The 16,067-nt window shown below is 46.0% G+C and overlaps 1 protein-coding gene across 10 annotated transcripts in view; it reads left to right on the forward strand.

Moving 5' to 3' along the window:
- Positions 1-16,067, forward strand: part of ARVCF (ARVCF delta catenin family member) — a 615,179-nt gene that overhangs the window by 274,730 nt on the left and 324,382 nt on the right. For 8 of the 10 annotated variants that reach the window (XM_081174768.1, XM_081174756.1, XM_081174762.1 and 5 more), the window contains exon 4: positions 12,801-12,899. The exons of the other annotated variants lie outside the window; for them this stretch is intronic. The gene's annotated coding sequence lies outside the window, so the exon portion shown is untranslated. The remainder of the gene's footprint in view (positions 1-12,800; positions 12,900-16,067) is intronic. 10 annotated transcript variants of the gene reach the window in all.

The raw sequence follows: 16,067 nt of genomic DNA on the forward strand, positions 1-16,067 counted from the left end.
TCTCGCAGTAAGAATTTGTTCACAGCAGAAAGGGGGAAACACAACCCCTAAACCAATAACCCACCACATGACAGATATTAATTGTTTGATTCAGGCATATCCATTTTGCTTTAATGCGTTTATTCGTGTTACTCCCTCAAAGCGAGAATGAACGTTGTTCTCATAAATCCAGAGAGACAGAAAGAGAAAAAAACATGCCCCGAAGCCGTACAAACATTTTTTGGGGTTGCAGAAATGGAGCTACACAGTGTTGTGTTTGCATGTGTTTATTATTTTTTTAAAAAACCACCCGAAAATGAAATAAACAGACCCGCAGAAGCTTTCTTCCACACTCCAATCTCTAGACCTAATTAGCTCTCTGCAATATGGCACCTTCTTCCCAAACATAAAGGCAATCCCAATAGCCTGAAATCAAATTATTTGACTGGGCTAATTGACATGTAAAACAACCAATCTCTCTGCCTCTTTTTGCCCATCCAGCCAGCGGCAGATCTTCCCCATGAATTCAAATCCATGTCAGTGATTAATCACATGGCTAGACGGTGCATTTTAGATCGGAGCATTAAGTCGCTCTGTGTTCTCAGTGTCTGTGCAATACTATTTATAGCATCAATTAACTCCTCATCTTTGGAACATGCCGTTTGACACATCTGTTACAGAGCCCACACAGATACTCGGCTGTGTGCACAAACTCCCTATTGTTCCCATCAGGGCTTTGTTACTCCCGGGACCCACCCAGCCATTGACACTGGGATTGTTTTCTTTCCTCTCCTGGAGCCTCAGGGCTCAATTCTATAATCGGAGTACAAAGAATCAATAAATCATTGCCATAGCCTTCTAACTTGCCATCAAGGCCCAAGCCCATAATCTCTGGAGTTAATCCAAAGTCACTCATTCATAACTACATTGGATTGCTTATCTTGGGAAGCAGTTCAGAAATTCAGTGTGCCTGGTTCTGGGTGTCACATTGAGGAAGGACTTTGGGGTCCTCCAGACAAGTATTGTCTTGTTTTGCTTGCACGAGGCTAAAATTGAGGTTAGACTGTGTTGGGGGTTATCACTGAGCCCTTGTTTTGATTTAAAAATTCCTTCCAGTAGCACCTTAAAGACCAACTAAGTTAGTTCTTGGTATGAGCTCTGAAGAAGTGTGCATGCACACGAAAGCTCATACCAAGAACTAACTTAGTTGGTCTTTAAGGTGCTACTGGAAGGAATTTTTTTATTTTGACTATGGCAGACCAACACGGCTACCTATCTGTAACTTGTTTTGATTTGTTTGTGGAGTGGTTAGACGCCAATGAGCATTCATCCTGCACCCGCCCCTATTTGCTTGCACTGTGTTTCTTTGTTCTTCCACGAGTCATTTGTTCACCTCACACTTATCACTGCATTTTGCTGTCACTTTCCAAACTGCGTTAAATAAATTGGAGTTCTTGTTATTAAATAAACCAAGAAAAATAGCACACCAAGAACTCAGGCCAATATAAGTTTCAGGTTGTGGGAGTGGTCCCTACTTGCAAATCAAAAGTCAATTGTAACAAAAACTAATCCATTCAAAAGAACTTACAGTGATACCTCGGGTTACATACGCTTCAGGTTACATACACTTCAGGTTACAGACTCTGCTAACCAAGAAATAGTACCTCGGGTTAAGAACTTTGCTTCAGGATGAGAACAGAAATCGTGCTCCGGCAGCACGGCGGCAGCAGGAGGCCCCATTAGCTAAAGTGGTGCTTCAGGTTAAGAACAGTTTCACGTTAAGAACGGACCTCCGGAACGAATTAAGTACTTAACCCGAGGTAACACTGTACTGATTTCTGATCCATAATTGGATATTCATATCTTTATGAGTTTGAGTTTGTAATCTTTGTTTGAGTTTGTAATCTCTGAGTCTGTTATCCTTGCTTTACATGCTTTTGAATGGATTAGTTTTTGTTACAATTGACTATTGATTTGCAAGTAGGGACCACTCCCACTTTCCAAACTGTGACATGTCTTCTTCTTTGTGGCTCTAGGGCAGGCATCCCCAAACTTGGCCCTCCAGCTGTTTTGGGACTACAATTCCCATCATCCCTGACCCCTGGTCCTGTTAGCTAGGGATGATGGGAGTTGTAGTCCCAAAACAGCTGGAGGGCCACGTTTGGGGATGCCTGCTCTAGGGTCACAAGAGCACTTTAATGCACTTTACTTGTGCAGGCCTAAATCTGCAGGTTGTGCTTGAATCGCTCCATCAAAAGAATGACAGCTCAGAGGCACCCGTTGACAAACTGCTGTCTGTCTATCGGAGAGCCACCTGGGTGGTGAGACGTCTGGATGCTATGAGCTATGGGGGATGGCTGGAAGAGTTGAGTATGCCTAACCTGGGGAAGAAAAGGTGAAAGGGAGACACAGCCGCTGCCTTCAGCCATCTTTTGGGGACTTTTTAGTTTCAAGAAAAGTTGAAGCTTACGAAATTATGCATTGCCTGGAGCAAGTAGATAGAGAAATGTTTTTCTCCCTCTCTCATCACACTAGAAGTTATGGACCTCCAATGAAGCTGAACGTTGAGAGATTTAGAACAGGTGAAAGAAAGGACAATGGGATGATGGGAGCTGTAGTTGAACAACATAGAGAGAGGCAAAGGTTCCCTAGCCCTGATCTTGACTGAGAGAAAGAGTTATGTATAACTCAACAGCTTGCACGCTTCAATTTTTAAAATAAAAATGGCCAAGCTAATAAAAGGATGGTGTTATTGACCCTAAACGTGGTACCCTAAGACTGAAGAGGCAGGATCCAGTTTGGATGGACACTATAACCAAAGCATACTGTCAGGGAACTGATATCGGAGGGAGAGGCGAAGGGGAGGCTCCCAGATGATGCTGGCGAAGGACCCAGCAGCAGGGGGAGAAACAGCTCAGTAGAGGGGGAAGCCAATCAGCGCAACACCAGGGATAAAGGGGGGGCAGATGGGGGAATTGGAGAGAGGGCTCCAGGACTCTTCACTGGACATCAGTGAGGAGAGCCCAGGTCCTCCGCTACCCACGCCTTCCCTGCGCAGAAGACTCCCGCGCAGTGAGAGGAGGAGGAGCCTGGGTGTCAAACAACTTTTATGTTGGAAGAGGTTCAAGAAACGCTCACTGACGGATTCTGCCAGTGACTGAGGCAGCCACGATGAGAAGGGGCTGTGCAGTCAGAAAGTTTTAACAAAGCAAATTAACTGAGAAAGGCACCAGCTTACGCACGAGTAACTCATACCTATTACACATACCTATTCTAAAATTCATGTTAGTTTGTTAGTTTGTGTGTGAAGAATCCGTATAACAAAGGGGGGAAAGATGCAGTGTAGGAATCAACTTGCTAAATAAGAGCCGTGAGAGGTCAGAGTAAAAAAGTGAAGCCTGTTTCTGTATGGTTCTGTTTTGTGGAATACAGTCGTACCTTGGAAGTCGAACAGAATCCATTCCGGAAGTCCGTTTGGCTTCCAAAATGTACGGAAACTCAAGCACGGCTTCTGATTGGCTGCAAGAAGCTTCTGTAGCCAATAAGAAGCCGTGGAAGCCCCGTTGGACATTCAGCTTCCAAAAATATTTCACAAACCGGAACACTAACTTCCGGGTTTGTGGCGTCCGGGAGCCAAAACGTTCGAGAACTAAGCTGTTCGAAAACCAAGGTACTCTACTGCCCTCTTATAAATGTCTCTAGTTGGCTTAAAGGTTTCCTCACTTTGTTACAGTGGTACCTCAGGTTACATATGCATCAGGTTACATACGCTTCAGGTTACAGACTCCACTAACCCAGAAATAGTGCTTCAGGTTAAGAACTTTGCTTCAGGATGAGAACAGAAATTGTGCTCTGGCGGCGCGGCAGCAGCAGGAGACCCCATTAGCTAAAGCAGTGCTTCAGGTTAAGAACAGTTTCAGGTTAAGTACAGACCTCCAGAACGAATTAAGTACTTAACCCGAGGTACCACTGTATTTGGTTTCAATATTAACAGAGTGGGCATATCCCCCGGTTCCAGTGAAGACATATTTTTTTTGTTAGATGAGGAGATGATTTATATAATTGTTTTCGATTCTGATTCCAACTTTAAGTTATGCACCGATCTTCCGATCCTGTTATTTGTACTAATTTAGCTCTGTTTTCTTTTACAATATGCTTTGGGTTTATGTTGATTAATAAAATAAAACTTTTTTTTTAAAAAAAGGAATGCGCTTTTCCAGAAAATAATAGACCACTGAGCAGTAATAATAATTATGGTGAGGAACAAACAGCACTGAATTAGCTTAATTGTGTTCTGTTTGTTTAATAGAGAATGACAAAATTAGGGAACAAATGCATTTTCGCAGATGCGGAGTGCCTTCAATTTTCAGCAGAGCCCTTGAAACGTTGTCTTCAGCCTTATTTCAAAATAAGAAGAAAAAATAATAATTACATTTGGATTAGGCGAGAGCCCCAGCACCCTGACTGAGAGAGCTGGTCTGGTGACTATGAAGCGAAGGATATTGGCATGTTGACAGCGCTGAGAGGATTAATGGGGAGCTGGGACTGATTTATACTTATTTCATGCAGCTCAGAAATGGAGACAAGGAAAACTAGTGAATTTTTTCGGTCTTTTCTTTTGCTGGGGGCAGGAGGGAAAGGTCTCTCAATGGTGTGGTGTTGTAAATACCAATGACTTCAAAATACAGTGGTACCTCTGGTTACAAACTTAATTTGTTCTGGAGGTCCGTTCTTAACCCGAACCCGTTTTTAACCTGAGGTACCACTTTACCTAATGGGGCCTCCCCCTGTTGCCATGCCGCCACTGTACGATTTCTGTTCTCATCCTGAGGTAAAGTTCTTAACCTGAGGTACTACTTCAGGGTTAGCTGAGTCTGTAACCTGAAGTGTTTGTAACCCGAGGTACCACTGTACGATGCTGGAGGTTACAACCTTCTTGGAAAGTGGCCTTTGTTAGCCTCGTGGCCCCCCCCCCCCCACGTTTGGGCTGCCACTTTCATCATTCTGAGGCAAAATGGGCACCAGGTTGGCAAAGCGGAGGAGTTGGAGGGTTCCAAACCGGAAAGGGAAGGGTGTGCAGGATGAAACCCAGAGGTGTGGCTGCCCTAGAGGAACCTGTGGGGCCAATGTCACCTCGCCCGCCCCCGCCAGATGATGTGGCAATGCTATACTCAGACTTGGAGGACTCAGTGTGGCGAGAAACTCCCCTCATTTCATCTCGGCAGGAGACAAATCCTTTCACCCTCACCAGGAGGAAAGAATTGTCTGTCCTCTGCTTGATGATATTCCTCATTTGCTGACTTCTGCGCTAATCTGTCAAAACTTGTAAGCCTCCTTATCGCTTCATTCACTTGCAAGAGCAAGGGGGGTGTCGGTCAGTTCCTCAGAGCACCGTGACATTACTTCTGCTCTGAAAAAGACAACCCTGGGCTTAGATTACCTGTGTTAACCTCCACAACCCTGCTGGCTTTTAATACATGTATAAAACTGTGACACCCGTTAGATTTGTGGAAGAGATGCAAGCACATGCCTGAAATTTAGGTTTGCCTAACTGAAGTGAATCGAACCACTCTGCTTCGTTTGATTTGACTGGGAATCTGGTTTGATTTCCAATGCTGATGTTGCTGGTCTGCTAGTACAGACAAGTATCTCAGGGTCCCCCTTAGGCTTAAATCAGATACAATTGATTTCTGTCAAGTGCGGGTGGGGCATAATGGTTGGATGTATCTGTCTATTGTTGTTGTTGTTTAGTCATTCAGTTGTGTCCAACTCTTCATGACCCCATGGTCCAGAGTGTACCAGGCACTCTTGTCTTCCACTGCCTCCCGCAGTTTGGTCAAACTCATGCTGGTTGCTTCGAGAACACTGTCCAGCCATCTTGTCCTCTGTCATCCCCTTCTCCTTGTGCCCTCCATCTTTCCCAACATCAGGGTCTTTTCCAGGGAGTCTTCTCTTCTCATGAGGTGGCCAAAGTATTGGAGCCTCAGCTTCAGGATCTGTCCTTCCAGTGAGCACTCAGGGCTGATTTCCTTCAGAATGGAGAGGTTTGATCTTCTTGCAGTCCATGGGACTCTCAAGAGTCTCCTCCAGCACCATAATTCAAAAGCATAATTCAAAATCTGTCCATATCTGCATGCAATTCAATGTGTAAATGTGCATGAAGTTCAGCGAGGGAGAGGAGTTCGTACACAGTTCCTTTGTCCTGAACAAAGAATCTAAAGAATGTGGGAGTTTGGGGGGTATTTTTATATTGTGAACCGCCCTGTGATCTTTGGATGACAGGCAATATAGACATTTAATAAATCATAATAATAGTTTCAGGCTTTCTCCTCGTTTCTGCAGCAAGTCTGAGGAAGTTCCATATGCTGTAGGAAACTGATAAGTCACTTGTCAGTTTCACCCACACAGTGAAGATGCTTCTCTTAGGAAAGAGGGTGTCAGTTTCACCACTGTTCTTGGTAGCCATTGTGCAAGGAATCACTAGATGAAGCACAGTCAGTGCTGAAAATGAGAGCGATACAGCAAGCTTCCAGCACTACTGTGCACAAAATACATAGGATGACGGCGACATGGAGTTCCCTGTGTAGAGCAATTGATTGTTCAACCGCTCTGGGAATTGTAGCTCTGTGAGAGTGGTGGTGGTCTCCTAACAATTCTCAGCGCCCTTAACAAACTGCAGATCCTAGGTTTCTTTGGTGGACGCTGTGACTATTCAAAGTAGGTAAGGTAAGGTAAAGGACTCCTGGACAGTTAAATCCAGTCAAAGGCAACTATGGGGTTGTGGTGCTCATCTTGCTTTCAGGCCGAGGGAACCAGTGTTTGTCCACAGACAGCTTTCCGAGTCATGTGGCCAGCATGACTAAACCGCTTCTGGCACAATGGGACACCGTGATGGAAACCAGAGCACGCAGAAATGCTGTTTACCTTCCTGTCGCAGCTGTACCTATTTATCTACTTGCACTGGTGTGCTGTCAAACTGCTAGGTTGGCAGGAGCTAGGAAAGAGGAACGGGAGCTCACCCCATCGTGGGGATTTGAACCGCCAACCTTCTGATCAGCAAGCACAAGAGGCTCAGTGGTTTAGACCACAGCGCCACCAGCGTCCTTATTCAAAGTAGGATCATAGTGCTATAAGTGTTGTGGCCAAAGAAATTTCCTTCTATTGGAGAATTCCCAACAACAATGGAACCATCCACACCTCTAGAAAGGGGGTGTTCCAAACTGGGACAGCACCATCACTATGCTAAAGCCCCTTGGGTCTTCCTTTCCTCCATCTCGGGCTCCCTAGATTGACACTCTGTTAAGGTTCTTTCCATCTCATAGTCAGATTGCTTACACTCAGGTGAATGCCACAAGACAAGAGGTCTTTGACCCTTGCCAGGCACCAGATTAACTGTACCTGGGGAGGCAGGAGGGGAAACAGTGTGAAGAGGAAAGGAGCTAAGGCAGGGGACGTTCTACTCCCTTGTAGGGTGTTACCATAAAGCACCAATGCTGCAGCAAGCAAAGGCTCCAGCAGCTCAGTCAGCTGCTTGTGGCTGGAAAGCCAGACAGGATGTTTGTGACTGTTGCCATGGGAACAAAGGGGCAGTCCAATCCGTACTGAGCACCGGATGTTAGCTCAGTGTGTGTGTCATATGACCTGTACTGGAAGTACATGGGAGGAGTTTCTTCTTGCTGTTGTCGAGTGCAGACGTGTTTCTCTGTACTGATATGAGAGACAGAAATAAAGGATGTAAATAGTTTTCTGTCTGCTTCTTTCCCCTCCTGGGGGACACCAAAGGGGAGAGAGGGAGAACGGTGTGTTCCTCTCACACATCTGAGATGAATCGCCGGGACCTCGCCTGCTTATCAGCAGAGTGGAGACGCGGGGAGGTCGACAGGAATATCTGCCGGTGCCTACGCTGTGGCACATTCCTCTGACCCAGGCAGAATTCCAACAGTGGTAGCAGAGGATGGTTGCTGTTTTCTTCGATCCATCGGACATCTGCATGAGAGGCTGGTGAATTGTCCTCTGCTCCATGGAAGCCTGATTTGAGAGGCTGATTCTCTGCAGCCAGAAGCTGACCAGAAGAAGCTGACAGCCAAGCCGATGCTCAAGGTATGAGACTTTTAAGGGCTTAAAAGTGTGAATGCAGAATGATTCATTCTCTGCTTCACGGAGAGCGAGTGTGGGAAAGCAGCTCCAACTTAGAAGAGGCCTGCATACCAGGCATTTTTGTGGTTTCCTGTCCGAGGAAAGGAATGCGCTGTTGCTAAGCAACGTCCTTCAGAAGGCTGTGCCTCAGAGAGGAGAAATGGAAAGTTAATCGAGAGGGCTGGACAGTCAGACTATGCCTCAGAGAGGCGAAAACAAAGTTTTGTTATGACTAGGTCCTCACGAACTGCTGGAAGGGACTTTCCAACGCAGCCAGTGTCAGAGTTGCCAGGTGTCAAGAGTGTAAACAAGCCAGCTATTGGATTTTAGAGGCTTGTGTTTTAGAGTCAATGCAAGGACTCAAAATGGATGCCAAGAAGGGGGGAGGCTTGCCTTCTCCACCCCTCCTGACCAATAACAATTATTCATCTTGGTCTGTAAAGATGAAGGCCCTGCTGCAGAATCAGAGACTGTTTGGGGTGATAGAGAATCCCATCCCAGCAGCACCAACGCGTGCTTGGGAGTCACAGAATGTGAAGGCTAGGACTGCTATAATTCTGTGTGTCTCAGATGAGCAGCTTGTGCATATACAGCATTTGGAATTTGCGCAAGAGGTTTGGAACGCGCTGCGTACAACGCATCAGAGAGATGCTGGTTCTTCAGCGTTGCTGTATTTTGAGAAGTTGACCAATCTGAGATTAGCGCCTGATGGAGATGTTCAAGCGCACCTGACAGAGATGAAGTTTCTGCGTCAACAGATGGTGGAACGCAATTTCCGTCTACAGGAGGAAGTGTTTTGCTTCATGATGATAAACAGCCTGAACCGCACCTACAAGGTTGTTGCCAGTCAGCTTGGTTCGCTACCTGCTCAGGATCTGACCGCGGAAAGGGTGTGTGCCGTCGTCCTGAACGAACACGACAGACTTGCTGCACTGGAAGTGAAAGACAGAGGGAGGCAAGAACAGAGTTCAAATCTTCCCACTGCTGAATCTACTGGAGAGCATGCCGTAGCATTGAGTGCCGTCCGATGCTATAATTGTGGACAGACTGGGCATCTACAGCGAAACTGTAAGAAGCCGCGACAGTCAAAAGGAGCCAAGAACAGCTCTATGAAGCCTGAGGCGTCAAGCAAAAGCCGTACCAAGTGCCAGATGAAACCTGCAAAGGCGATGATGGCGAAAGGAACCACGCCAGATGTTGGGAACGCATTCATAATCGATACCGGCGCCACGAAGCATCTCTGCCCACACAGAGGACTGTTTTCGACGTTGAAGAAGCAAAGCTTCACCGTGAAACAAGCCAACGGTCAAGAACTGGAAGCGACCGGAATTGGAACTGTGTATCTTGAGAGTCTGAACTTGACTATAAGCGATGTTTACCTGGTTCCAGAACTGAAATTTAGTCTGCTGAGTGCTTCGCAGATTGCAAAGAAGGGACTAAAACTGTACTATGATGCTAAAAGATGCAAGATCTACAAAGATGGAGAACTGTTTCTAACTGCCAAAGAGAAAGATGGACTGTATTTGTTGACTTTTGATCAAAGTGATTACATGAAATGTAATACTTCTGATTCTAACGAAATTTCTCTTGCAGGTCTGACCAGTGTGGACACCAAGAAGGTGACCAAGAAGGTCCACAGAGCTTTTCAGCGGGTGTATGCTGATGTGATTGGTCCTCTAGAACCATCTAGGGGCGGTGCAAAATATTACCTTGTGTGTGTTGATTGTTACACTAATTATTCTTGGGTTTACTTGATGAAGAAACCGCAGGAAACTTTAGAAAAGTTTCAGGAGTTTTGTGACAAGGTTAAAAGTATGCATGATGCTAACATTGATTGTCTTTTCACAGATGACAAGCCAGTTTTTCTTTTACAGGATTTCCAGAGGTTCCTGGATGAGAAAGGGATAAGACACAAACTTGCTAGTTCCGAAGAAGCGTGGAAGAAATGTGTCTGTGTTAGGGTGAACAAAGAATTGCAAAAGGGGATGCATGCGCAATTGCTGAGTTCACATTTGCCACATGATTATTGGGCCGAATCGCTAGCGTCCTATCTTCATGTGTGGTTGAGAAAAGTCTCAACAGAGTTGGGATGTTCTCCTTTTGAGAAGCTGTTTAATAGAAAACCTTCTGTTGCCTATTGGGTGGAGTTGGGATGAAGAGACCTGGGATGCTATATACTGTCTGGGACTGAATGTTATGACACCAAACCACCTGCATCTTTTCTGGAGAATGTCTGAAGAATGCAGAGTGGAAATGGGGGTGACTTGGTGGATATGTTGGAAGATTCAGGAGGGATGAAAGAAAGCAGCTTATAGCTGAATGATGAAACTCGCTCCCACTTGCAGGCAGTGATGCTCACCAAGATAAAAAGGTAAAGGTAAAGGACCCCTGACAGTTAAGTCCAGTCGCGAACGACTCTGGGGTTGTGGCGCTCATCTCGCTTTATTGGCCGAGGGAGCCGACGTACAGCTTCCGGGTCATGCGGCCAGCATGACTAAGCCGCTTCAGGCGAACCAGAGCAGCACACGGAAATGCCGTTTACCTTCCCGCCAGAGCAGTACCTATTTATCTACTTGCACTTTGATGTGCTTTCGAACTGCTAGGTTGGCAGGAGCTGGGACCGAGCAACGGGAACTCACCCTGCCGTGGGGATTTGAACTGCCAACCTACTGATCGGCAAGTCCTAGGCTCTGTGGTTTAACCCACAGTGCCACCCGTGTCCCTCAACCTAAAAGGTAAAGGTAAAGGGACCCCTGACCATTAGGTCCAGTCGTGACCGACTCTGGGGTTGCGGCGCTCATCTCGCTTTATTGGCTTTAAAACCTAGATGGCTTTAAAAGAGAATCAGACAAATTCATGGAGGAGAATGGCTACTAGTCACAGTGGCTATGCTCTGACTTCACAGTTGAAAGCAGCAATGCTTCTGAATACTAGTTGCTGGAAACTACGGGAGGGGAGAGTGGCCTAGTGCTCGATTCCCGCTTGTGTGTTTGCCACAAGCATCTGGTTGGCCACTGTGAGAATGGGGCGTTGGTCGAGAGGGACCATTGGCCTGATTCAGGGGGTCTCCCCTTGTGTTCTGCAAAAGAGAGGCGTGCTTTGCACATCTCCATATTGCCAGTTTGTTTGGCATACGTGACTTTTTGTGAATTATCACTTTGCTATTTTGTTCTTGGAACCTGAGTTTTATTAAGCTAATTGTTAATTTAAAAACACTGTGGGACTCCCAGTTTTCTTAGCATTGTGAATATTAAATTCCAGCTCATGGAATCACCGAGGGCTCGGCCGAGGCTGCCTAATTTCTAAAATCAGCAGTTGTACTCTCATGTTGAAGTGTTATTCTTCCCTGTCCTTTTTTCTCCCCCTGCTGAGGCACAACTTTCATTGACCTACCCATACAGTTGAAGCTTTAAATAATTCCAGAATTCCTTCTGAAAGGAATGTCTAGTTAGGGAGCATTTCTTTTTCTGGATGGCATTTCCTTTTGCTCTCATTTCCTCCTTGGCTGAGCTCTTTGTTTCACAGGTTGCTTTTCTTTTTCTTTGTGCTGAACAAAACCTCCTAACCAGCCCTATTTCTGTTTCCTCTGACACCAACACGCTGTGCCTGCCTCTCTTGCCCTTACATTGAAATCACCTTCTTTGTGGGTTGCTTTTCGTTGGCATGGGATGGTGGACAGTGAGCCAGATTGGAAGTTGGCCAACCAGAGCTTGGGTAGTTGTGTGGAGGAAGCATCCTGCTCGGGTGAAACGAGGCAAGGCAGATCTCAGGCTGGGTGTATGGTGGGCTGCCAGACTCAGAGCTCTTTTGTTGCATCAGCAAGGAACAAACTGACTCTCAGTCCTGTATAGCAGCAGCAACATGTGCATCCTAATTGTCAGCTGAGAAAGGTCCCCCATGCCATGATCCACAGGGATGCCCACTATCAAAGAGAGAATTCACCCAAGGGGAGGGCAGAAGTTCCTGGTTCTCTAGGCAGGACAGCAAGGCACCGTCAGTACCTTGGAGGAACATAATGGTGTGGTTTCAGGACCATGGACAGTGGTCCAGCAGTTGAGTCTGAGCATTCAAGTTGTTTCAGCAAAGCCCAGGAACACCTGGCTGAGTTTTATAGCAGAATTAGGTAGTTACTGACTGGAAGTATGTCTCTAGTCCACATAGTTGTAAGAAAAGAACTTAGGTGTAGCTAGGGATGGATGAATCTGATAAACTTACTTTCTCTTGGTTTCTCATTTTTCCACTCTTTAAGTTCAGTTCTCCACATTTTCTTATCAGTTCGTGATTATTTTTTTAAAGTCCTTATAAAAATTCACAAGCATTTTAGTGTGAATTTCTCCTAATACACACATCTTTGTAGTTGTGCCTAAAATACACACTTTTGCAAAGCAGCTTTCCCTAATACTTTTTGGATCTTAATTTTTCTTAAAACATGCATTTTAATGTGTACATTTTGGTATCATGCTATGTGTCTGGGGAACTGCATTGCAAAATTTTGGATCTGTGAATTTTGAAGGATAGTTTTGTGATGGTTCACGAATTTTGGAAAGTGCAAATCAGGTAGGTCCGCCTTTTAAATACAATTGGATTTAATTTCTCCCCATCGCTGTGTCTATCAAAGAAGGCTACTCCAGTTACTAACCCCTCTAGAACTAACTTTTCTTCTCTCCTCCTCTCTTCTCTTGCAGTTGAGTCGGCTTGAGGCCTTCTATGGGTTTACTTTCCTCTAACTTTTAAAGTGCGATGCCCCAGCTTCATTGACACAGAGACGTTCCTAATCTTATTGGGTGTGTATTGCCTGGTTTTCAGTGCATGTCTTCCAAATCTGCATGAGAAATCACATGCCCTTGAATGCTGTTTGATTACTGTGCCATCACATCTAACCTGCTCCATGAGCTATCAATTTCATTGCAAAGAGGATGCTATCTCTTGTCAGGAGTGCTCTGATGGTGTTTCCTGCTTGGCAGGGGGTTGGACTCGATGGCCCTTGTGGTCTCTTCCAACTCTATGATTCTATGATTCTATGATTCTATCTTTGCTCCTTCCTCTTCAAGTGCACAGCTCTACACCCTGCAAAAATATTCTAGGGGTTATACTCAATGCTAGACCTTCTGAGTGTAGACCCATTGAAGTTAATCAACAATTTAAGAAGGGTATTGACAAGCTGGAAAGTGTACAGAGGAGGGCAGCCAAGATGAGAAAGGGCCTGGAAACCAAGCCTTATGAATAACAGTTGAAGTAATTGGGTATGTTTAGCCCGGAGAAGGGAGGACTGAGAAGTGATATGAGAATCACCTTCAAATATCTGAAGGGATGTCACGTGGTGGGTGGGGCAAGCTTGTTTTTAGCTGTTTCACAGGGCAGGACCCTAACCAATGGATTCAAATTACAAGAAAGGCGATTCTGAATAAATGTTAGGAACAACGTTCTAATGGCAAGAACCTTCAACAGTGGAATGGGCTACCTGGGAAGGTAGAGGACATTCCTTCATCGGAAGTTTTTAAGCTGAGCTTCAATTATCATTTTTTAGGGAATCTTTAGCTATGATTTCGGTATTGCAGGGAGTTGGACTAGTTGACTCTCGGGTTGTCTTCCAACTCAACAATTCTATGACTAACTCAGGCCCTTTAATTTCAATGGGTATACTCTAAGTAGAACTTAGTTGGATACCACCGCCTGGTCTATTTTCTTGCACTTGTGCACAGCATGGAACAATTGTTAATTTGCTATTCAAATTAAGTCTCTGGCCCTCGTTGCTGACTGACCAAAAATGCTTCACTAACATGCTCCTCTCCCAGAGACTCTCAGGAAGGTTGCATCCTGTAGTGATCTGTAGGGAATAAAAATTATGCAAGATCTGGCTTGTGCATAATTTTTTGACTTTCTGCGGCAAGTGTTCACCTATCACCAGTTTTGTTTATGGGTGGTGTTTTTCAATCCAGTTCCATTTTTACTGCAAACAATGGCAAATTTGCAAATAGCAGCTCGTTTTAACTTCATGAATTGGCACTATAGCTGGATAAAAATTTGGAGATTCAGTTAACTGAGGCTGTAAGGAAGGAATAAGAAGCGCAGTTCGTCCTCAACCCCAACAATTTCTCTCCAACACACACTTTCGTTTTCTCTCAAAACTGTCCAGCCCATGACAACAGATGCTCTCACTTGAGAGTAAGGAAGAGATCTTTAATGAGACAGAGAAGACATACACGCACAACGACAGGTGATACACTCCAGCCAAGCGACAGAAAAGGCGAGACAAAGCAACAGTCCAACTCTAAGTAATCCTAAAATCAGGGCAGGAAGATCAGAACTGCACAGAAGCAATGGAGTTGTCCCAGTTGGGGTGGCAGGCTGTTAGACAGGGCTTCGGCAATAGGGTACGGTGAAGCCGAGAGCAGACTCAAGCCTCTTCCCCTTCCACCCCATGCGCACGACAGCTGCCGGGGGATGATCGGGGTGTGTGTGAGTTATTCTCCCTCTGCTGGAGCCTTAGGGTCCCCACTCTTCCATGGGGGATTTTTCATGGGTGCGCCAAGCCCTGGCAGCACCCTCAACCCTTAAATTGCCGGACTTGTGTCGTCTTTTACTCCAACGACACAAAGCCCGCCGCCATAACCTCCGCAGCAGACCGGAAGTCTCCACTCGCAAAACTCTTGTGCCTTGCAAGACTGCTGAGCATGCAGACATTCTCTGCATCAGGGAGGCTGCATCTGTTCCCAGAGATGGGAGTGCTGCCTGTTCTTGGCCACCAGGCTGCACCCTCCGCTTCTGACTCTGCTTCCTTCACCGCCAGTAATGGGCTAACACCCTCTTTTTCCTTTCCCCAGGAGGGAAGAAGGTAGAAGGGAATCCTGCATCCAGATCTCTCTTCCCTGGCTTCAGCCTAGCCCCAGGTCACCCACCTGTTTCCCCCTCTTTGTCCACACACATTTGATCACATGGAGCATGTTCACACATGTGACCACACTGGAAATGGTGGGGTGTATGTTTAGAGTGTTGTACTAGGACTTAGGAGACAAGGGTTCAAATACCACTCAACCATGGAGCTCACGAGCTGACCTTGGGCCAGTCACTGCCTCTCAACCCTTACAGAGTTGTGGGGTTTAATTGAGTAGGGGGAGAAGCATGCATGCCACCTTGAGCTCCTGGGAGGAAAAAGGCGCGCTATAAATGCAATCAATCAATCAATCAATCAATCAATCAATCAGTCAAATATCAAGCATCTTTTGGAGCAAGTGGAAGGATGCTTCTGTGCTGCAAAGCAATGTGCCTCTTTTTGCAGAGCATGGAGAGATAAGCTCCCCTTTCAGCCAAACACATAAGGCCTCCCTCCTCCATGCTCATCTTGGCTAGGATTGAATGATGAGCAATCCAAGGGAAAGACCCCCGTTCCAGAATAGGATCCTATGACCCCCTTTTTTGTATTGCCCATTACGCTATTGTCTAGACACCCTAGCTTTAATCTCTGCTTTTGCAATCTCTGCTTAAGACTCGGGCATTGCAAAGCACAAAAGACACAGCAACGAAACAAAAGGCCTTTGCGGTGCTCCTTGAAACCGAGAATTCTTGGAGTTCCTTTAATGGGTGCCTTAATTTGCAAGGAACCGTAAGTGGCATCTGAAACAGGCCTCGGTGGTTCCTGAATTCTTCATGAGCACTTAAGGGGTCCTGAGTGGGGAGGTGGCTATTCCCCACCAACACCCGTCTCTGTTCTTAGCCCCTGCTTACAAATGGGAGCTGCCAGAGTGCGTTTAATACGCTCGGATGTGCAAAGATAGTGGAGCCTGTGGGTTTAGCTTCCCATTGGCCCTGGAAGAAGCCTGGGGGTGGGGGTTGGTAGCAGAGAGAGAGAGACAGACAGAGACAGAGAGAGACCCTGTACAGCTTCAGTCTCTTAAATGGGCAATGGAGCAGAAATATCCGGGATTCCTCCTGGATAGCCAGCCATAACCCAA

Source organism: Podarcis bocagei, assembly GCF_964188305.1.
Source record: "Podarcis bocagei genome assembly, chromosome: 16".
Taxonomy (NCBI): Eukaryota; Metazoa; Chordata; class Lepidosauria; order Squamata; family Lacertidae; genus Podarcis; species Podarcis bocagei.